The 6,968-nt window shown below is 39.7% G+C and overlaps 1 long non-coding RNA gene across 1 annotated transcript; it reads right to left on the bottom strand.

Moving 5' to 3' along the window:
• LOC139622005 (uncharacterized) lies at window positions 1-5,742 on the bottom strand. Its single transcript, XR_011691131.1, has 4 exons — window positions 5,707-5,742; window positions 4,215-4,326; window positions 2,630-2,669; window positions 1-323 (listed from the first exon to the last, which is right to left on the bottom strand). It is a non-coding gene; the product is annotated as an uncharacterized lncRNA (long non-coding RNA).
• Window positions 5,743-6,968: the final 1,226 nt, after the last annotated feature.

Below are 6,968 nucleotides of genomic sequence, written 5' to 3'. Positions count from 1 at the left end.
CAGAGAAAATACAAACCAAGCATTTACGTGGCAAAACATGAGTTGACTTTTATTATGAAGTAGTCACAGAAAACAACATGTTTGTCAGCGAGCTCAGCAATTGCCGCCATCGTTCATCAAACTGCGGCTTCAAAACAAGACAACAGTCATTTTCATCACCGTCTGACAGTGGATCAGTTTGAAATATTGCAGGGAGTAATGGCACCAGAGGAGCAGCCACAGTGAGCTGTTAGATGAAGGGCTGCACACCTCCAGCTTCTCAGCCAGGTCGCCAGCTCTTTTCACTGTGCCCTGCTGTTTGCAGACTCATGCCATGCCCACATCTGCTCACAGGATGATGAGAAAAGGCCAATTATTACCTGACATCTTTATTAAAACAACAACAGTTTGGTTTGCTGCCCCCAAGAATTCTGCGACTTGTTGTATTTAGTTGTAATCACATTGACTGTTACCACCAGTAACTGTAGGTGTCACCATATCAACCAGGACTGAAATCTTTGAGATTGACATTTGACATAAATCCTTGTAATAAAGCAACAACAACAAAAAAAATTCAAAACTGTTTAATGACGTCAGCATGAACTAGAAACGCTGCACATTGTCACTTGTGTTCACTTTATGTAACTTTCCAGTCAGACGACCATCATCTCATGAAGGTCTACCACACCAAAACATTGTATCTAAAATGTAAGTACGTAAGTGGCCAGCAATAACTCGGCTCTACCTAAACAGAAACTTTAGTTTGATGGAATGACAGATTTTAACCAGGCAGTAGTTAACCTGCTTGTGTGTGTGTGTGTGTGTGTGTGTGTGTGTGTGTTGGTCAATGTGATTAGTAGGGTTTCAGGTTTTCTTACGCTGAACAAAGTAATCCCTGTTCTGTTGTATTCACAGTTGAATGTTTGTGCTAGAATGGAGCACACAAACGTCCCCACACTAAAATCATACCAGCTATTATACACGTTTCCTCTACTAAACAATGCTGAAAACTCCTCCTTCTGCAAACCACCTGCAGTAAAACACCCCCACCCAGCTCTAGGTACAACAGGTGGACTAACTGACATGCAAATACACGCCTCTGTTCAAACAAGCTCCTTTGTCTGCACCTGGTCACTGTGGCTTAAGTGATGTACTCTGTGTTTTTGTATCTACTGCAAGGTGGGGTTTCTGTCATCAAGTGTGGCTTGACTTCATATATTTCTATTTCTTTCTTTTTTATTTTGGTTGGGAAGTGGTAGAGGAAGTATTCTTTACTCAAGTAAAAGTAATAGTACTGCATTTGAAAAAATACTACATTACAAGTATTCAAAAGCTTTTAAAGCAAAGGTACAGAAGTGTCAGCTACAAAATACAGAGGAAGTATCAAAAGTAAAATGTAATGTGGAGAATGGCTCCTTCAGTGTTATATTACCACATTTTTGGTTTAGTTTCACAGATACATAACATGTAAGTGGTGTTTAAACATTGTAGCTGGTCAAGGTGAAGCTGATAGTAATTTAATCTATAACTGTGCATCATATCTGATAAAATGATCATATATTTTGTCTGAAAAGAAATTTAAAAATGAGTAACTGTAGGTTTTGAATAAATGTAGTAAAAAAATTTATATTTCCCTCTGAAATGTAGCATGTACAGTAGCATAAATTGGACGTAAAGTAGTAATTGCAAATTGCACTTAAAGTGATAGTCCAGGTTATTTGACATGGGGTTGTGTGAGGTAGTCATAGCATAGTCAATGTATTCCCTGCAGTAGATTTGGATCAGCGCGCTGCCAGTTAGGAGAGATGCCCACTGAAACAATCCATTATCCGTTGAAATGTACACTTCATTTAGAATGTTTTCTTCCCGTCAAAACAACACTTTCCTCTGGCATTAGATTTTGTCAACCGCTGAACTACCGTATTACCACGCACAAGCACACCCACAGATCAGTGAATCAGAAAGAGCTAAACTTCACTTCTTTAAAGATTTATATTCAAAAAGAAGCGTACATTTCAACAGATATTGGATTGTTATGGGGCTGCATCTTTGAAAAGTGTCTGAAACTTGTTTTTTTTTTTGGCCCCATCCACACTTGCACATCACTCAGCTAGTTCCTTGCTGCCTCTCCTAACTGGCAGTGCGCTGATCCGAATCCACTGCAGGTAATACACTTACTATGCATGACTTCCTCACACAAGCCCACCTCAAATAACCCAAATAACCCCAAACTATCAAGTTCAGTACTGAAATAACTGTACTTAGAGATTTTTTGTTGTTTGAAGTAGCTGCTAAACCACAGATTTATAAAGTCTGTGGTATTGTCATAGCAAGTGTTCAGCTCTGTGTGTTGGTGAATTCTTAAAGGTCAGTGGCAAAAAAAGCACTTTTAGGTGTTAACACCCAACAGTACCATTTTCTACAGCCCATAAATTTTCCATTCTGAGGGCATTTGATGTGTTTCACTGAGTTTAGGGACTGAACGCCTCAGGATATGTGGTGTGGCGCAGCTGCACTGCCTGGTCCTCAGTGCCTCTCCGCCTCCGTCAGGAGACAGTGACTGCTAAATGTCAGCAGCATATTGTCAACAAGCGCTTCTAATGTTGTAGTATATTTTGTTCATTCAGTTTTGCAGCTTTACAAACATTACCTTTAAATTTACTCTCCGGAGATGAAGACATTTGATTGCCCTGGGAGGGAAAGAAAGAATCAGATATCATGGGATTCAGATATTTGGAGGATGGCCTTTGTGAGGTGAAAGCTAATTTGGACAAGAATGAAATTAAAGGTTTTGACCGCTGAAGTCACTTCCCATTCATTTGTCAGCAGTGAGTCTCATTCACAAACATTGTGTTAATGTCTTATCATATTTGCTCACAGGTCTTTCATAGTCAGTGTTTTGCAAAGCAGCCTCCTTTCCCTTAAATCAGCCCCATTTAGCTGCTTTTCTCCGTAATTAATGTGCATAGCCATAGTCTCCAAAACACATTTGTACATAATAATGAGCAATTTGGTGATGATAAAACATTCATGCAACCTGAATTTTCATGAAAACATTCTGAACAAGAGCGTGCGCTTTGAATTCATTTTTATTAATGATGATGAGTTGCCTTGGCTCCCCCGTGGAGGTCAGAAGAAGCAGGGATTCTTTGTCTGCCTCAAAGACAAGTCTTAGCCCTGGCTTGACTGGTTAAAGGACAAATGCTGCAAACATTAGTCCACCCTGCAGCCATGACGGTTTAATATATGTGGCCCTCGTCCTCATCGTCCTCCTCACTTTTTAACGAGTGAGAAAAGAAATTGTCCTCAGGCTGTGGCATGGCGCAATCACAGTTTGATTAATGGGAAAGACCTAACATAGCCCCATCTTTCTGTCTCTGTGGTTTTAACCCTTCTTAAAAAGTCACAGGAAAAGGTTACTGTAAATGTCATTATGAGCATTTCACAACCTTCCTGGCCGCCCTGCTCTGAATAACCCGACACTAAATGTCATTCTCTTAACGTTTGTGATTTTACTCCAGTTAAACTTCCGAGTGCTTCCTCACTAAAGGTTTGTATTATACCATTTCCTAACACTTCTCTTCACACGTGGAAATTTCACTTGCATCTTTTACAATTGCACACTGTTGAATAATGCCCTCAGTGAATTCTTTTTCACAGGAAGAACTGAACCGAGATCCTTTTTTCTCTGTCTGTCATTCATTGCAGAAGTTCATGTGAGGACTGTGGTAATCTCTCTCTCTCTCTCTCTCTCTCTCTCTCTCTCTCTGCGTAACTTAAGAGTGCAGCTACAAAACAAGCATGTGGTCATTTGACAGTAAGTGTGTGGCTGGCTATTTAAGAGGTCTGTGGTTTGTGTTTATATTCAGGACCATGGCTCATGTTTAGCTCAATACAGCACAGTTACTGTGATAGGGCTGAGCAATAAAAAAATAATAATATCAGAATATTTTTAAGCTCAATATTTCTCTGTAAAGGACTCCTGTAATCATAACACCAATTCAAACTAGCCAGCATTTTATACTGGGAATCCCACTAAATTTACAGGACAGGATATTAATTAATAAGGTTTTTAACAGGACGGATGACCTGCTTTGCAACCTGATCCCAAGGCTCTGTCATGGAGCCCTATGTAGAAAAGAGAATTAAAACTTTAATTTGGTCTGGTTTTTTTTTTGTTTGCATTTTCATGTTTAAATAAATGTGTTTCATTAAATTACCATAAAACAGCCCACCTGTGGCCAGGGAGTATTCAAACAGAAAAACACTGCACAGTGAGGGATGAGTGGGGGGTTCATAGAGGCAGAGCAGATCATTTCTGCCCCACTGCTTTCCAACAGGTTAATCCTAAGGGTGGAAAGGTGGAAAATAAAAAGATTAGGATTTTTATGTCAACAAGTTCACATTTTATCTAATGAAATCATGTCTTTGCCTCGGCTCAAACTGTAGCACACTGTGACAGTTCACCAGGAGTTTGCTGTTAACTCAGTGGTGGTTATTCTTGCACTATTAAACACTTAGTGTCAGGAAGATTTGACCCATTATCCATATATAATTAACCAATGGAACTAATCAACACCAACATATAGTAGATTTTCAATATATAACTCAGACATATGCATAGATGCAGTAATAATATTCTAAATGAGAGGAGAAGTAGTGGAACAAAATGATATCCGACATCCAAACTACACTGAAAATAAGTTCACATCTTTTTCCGAGAAAAATAATTTGTTTCGTATTTCATACAGTGACGCAGGCATGTGAGTGAATGAGTGAGTGAGTGAGTGGGTGAGTTGGTGACCTCAGTGGAAAGTGTCTACCAAAAAAGTGCTGATGATGATTTATTTCCCCAGTACAGAATTACACACACACACACGGACATCTTAAAGATAAAATTGCCAAAAAGTGAAGGTCATAAATTTGGTCTAACAAATCGAATCTGCAGCAGAGAGGAGCATTTCTGTGCTTTTTAAGTGTTTTAAAGACATTTCCTTCACTGTAAATAATGAATACAAGAAGTCAAGGATGAAACAAACGCCTTTCATAAACACTATCAAAGCCAGTCATGTGTATCAATGAGCACCAACAGGTTTACGGATGAAGAGGTCGACAATGACTCATAGCAGCACTGACACTCATCTATTTGTGTCGATGTTGTTTAACTGAGCTTAATGAAATCCTCATTGTAGAGCAACCACCACACACACACACACACACACACACATACTTGTACTTCCAACTTTGTGAGGACACTCATTGACATAATGCATTCGCTAGCCCCTTACCCTAACCTTGACCATCACAACTGAGTGCCTAACCCTAACCCTGACCCTAACCTTAACCTAAACCTAATTCTAACCATAACTCTAAAACCAAGTCTTAACCCTCAAAATGTGATTTTAAGGTGTCTCAAAAAGTGAGGACCGGCCAAAATGTCCTCACTTTCCAAAAATGTCCTCACTCTGTTAGTAAAATACTTTTTGTGGTGCTTACTATGTAGTAAGTACAAGTACACATACACAAACACACACACACACACACCAATTTCCTGAGGAAGCAGTGAGTGCTACTTAAACATAAAACGATTGCTTGTACTCACACACACACAAAAAACTTCCAAAGCATGGCTGCAGTTCAGACATGCACACACAGAAGCAGTCACACACTCATACACACATCCAGCCTTAAAGCGGTTACTATTTTTTACAACAATTGCATCCTCACCCCTCATATTTCCACTGATGACACATAGCCCTGCAGACAAAAACACAATTTGTGACTTGTCTTATAAAATCACTAAAACCATCTCAAGTTGCTGCCTTTCCTGGTCTTTTTCTCATCCTTTGATTCCTCCACACTCATTTCAACGCTGTCTATCACCTCTCGTCTCCTCCTGCACTCTCCAGTTTCTCTCACTCACCTCTCGGTGACCCATGCGTGGTTTCTATTCTCGCCCACCTTCACACCAGACTCAGGACCAAAAGAACAGGCTCTGCTCTCTTCCTCTGCTCTGTCTCCTCTTCACTATGTCTGCACGCCTCCATATAATATCCTCTGTTTTTAATATATTTATTTCTGGAGCATCACCACTTTGGAAAAAACACAATTTTTGGCAGGCCATGCAGGAAAAGAGACAGATGCACTGCTAGAAATGAAAATATACAGTATAAGCAGTGTGGATGGGGAAAAAAAATTTACTCAGCAACAAATTCAAATTTTACATATAGAAAAAACAACCTTTCTCCAATGATGAAGATGAAAGATTGATGTGACATAATTGAAGTAGTAAACAATAACTGTCATTAAATCTCCATTTCATGGAAAAATGATGAAACAAAAATGATGTTTAAAACTAAGAGCTTCAACAAAAGCTACATATTTTCATGGATGGAAAAAAAAGAGATGAAATTACATAAACAGTTTTTTTCAAACAATGACATAATCCAAATGTCCTCCTTTCACTGGGTGGCTGTGCTGCACATTTCTCCTCCTGTATGCCAGGATCATCTTCCTGTTGACCTTGTGCATTAGCAGCGCACCCACGAACGCACCACCAGCTGTGCTCACCTGGACCTAGGCACTGTATGTACTTTAACGCTGCAGATGTGCGAGCTCAGACAACGTACAATGGCAGAAAAGTACATGACAGCAACAGCAGAGCATTTGATGCCACCAAGAGAAAAAGTGAGAGCGCAGTACTGTCGGGACAGAAGCCCAAGGCTACAGAGTCACTGGGAAGAAAACCACAGAACTGAAGCAACACTTTAAGGTGCACCACACAGAAAGTGAGGTGAATTTATATTACTTTGTAAGCCATATTAAGCCAATAACTAAAGGCAGTGGTGTAACATTATGTATTTGCACCTCATGACAATGGGACATTGCTACATTACTTGCAGATCGGGTTTATTTTCACTGAAGAGCAGGGACGTCTCTAGGCTTGAAAGACGGGGGGAAAATTTTCATCACACCTTCATTAATTAATT

Source organism: Trachinotus anak, unplaced genomic scaffold (genome assembly GCF_046630095.1).
Source record: "Trachinotus anak isolate AG129_WGS33_773 ecotype Australia unplaced genomic scaffold, CSIRO_AGI_Tana_v1 ptg000005l, whole genome shotgun sequence".
Taxonomy (NCBI): domain Eukaryota; kingdom Metazoa; phylum Chordata; class Actinopteri; order Carangiformes; family Carangidae; genus Trachinotus; species Trachinotus anak.
Note: the sequence above shows the minus strand (reverse complement) of the source record. Positions and strands in the feature narration are given on the sequence as shown.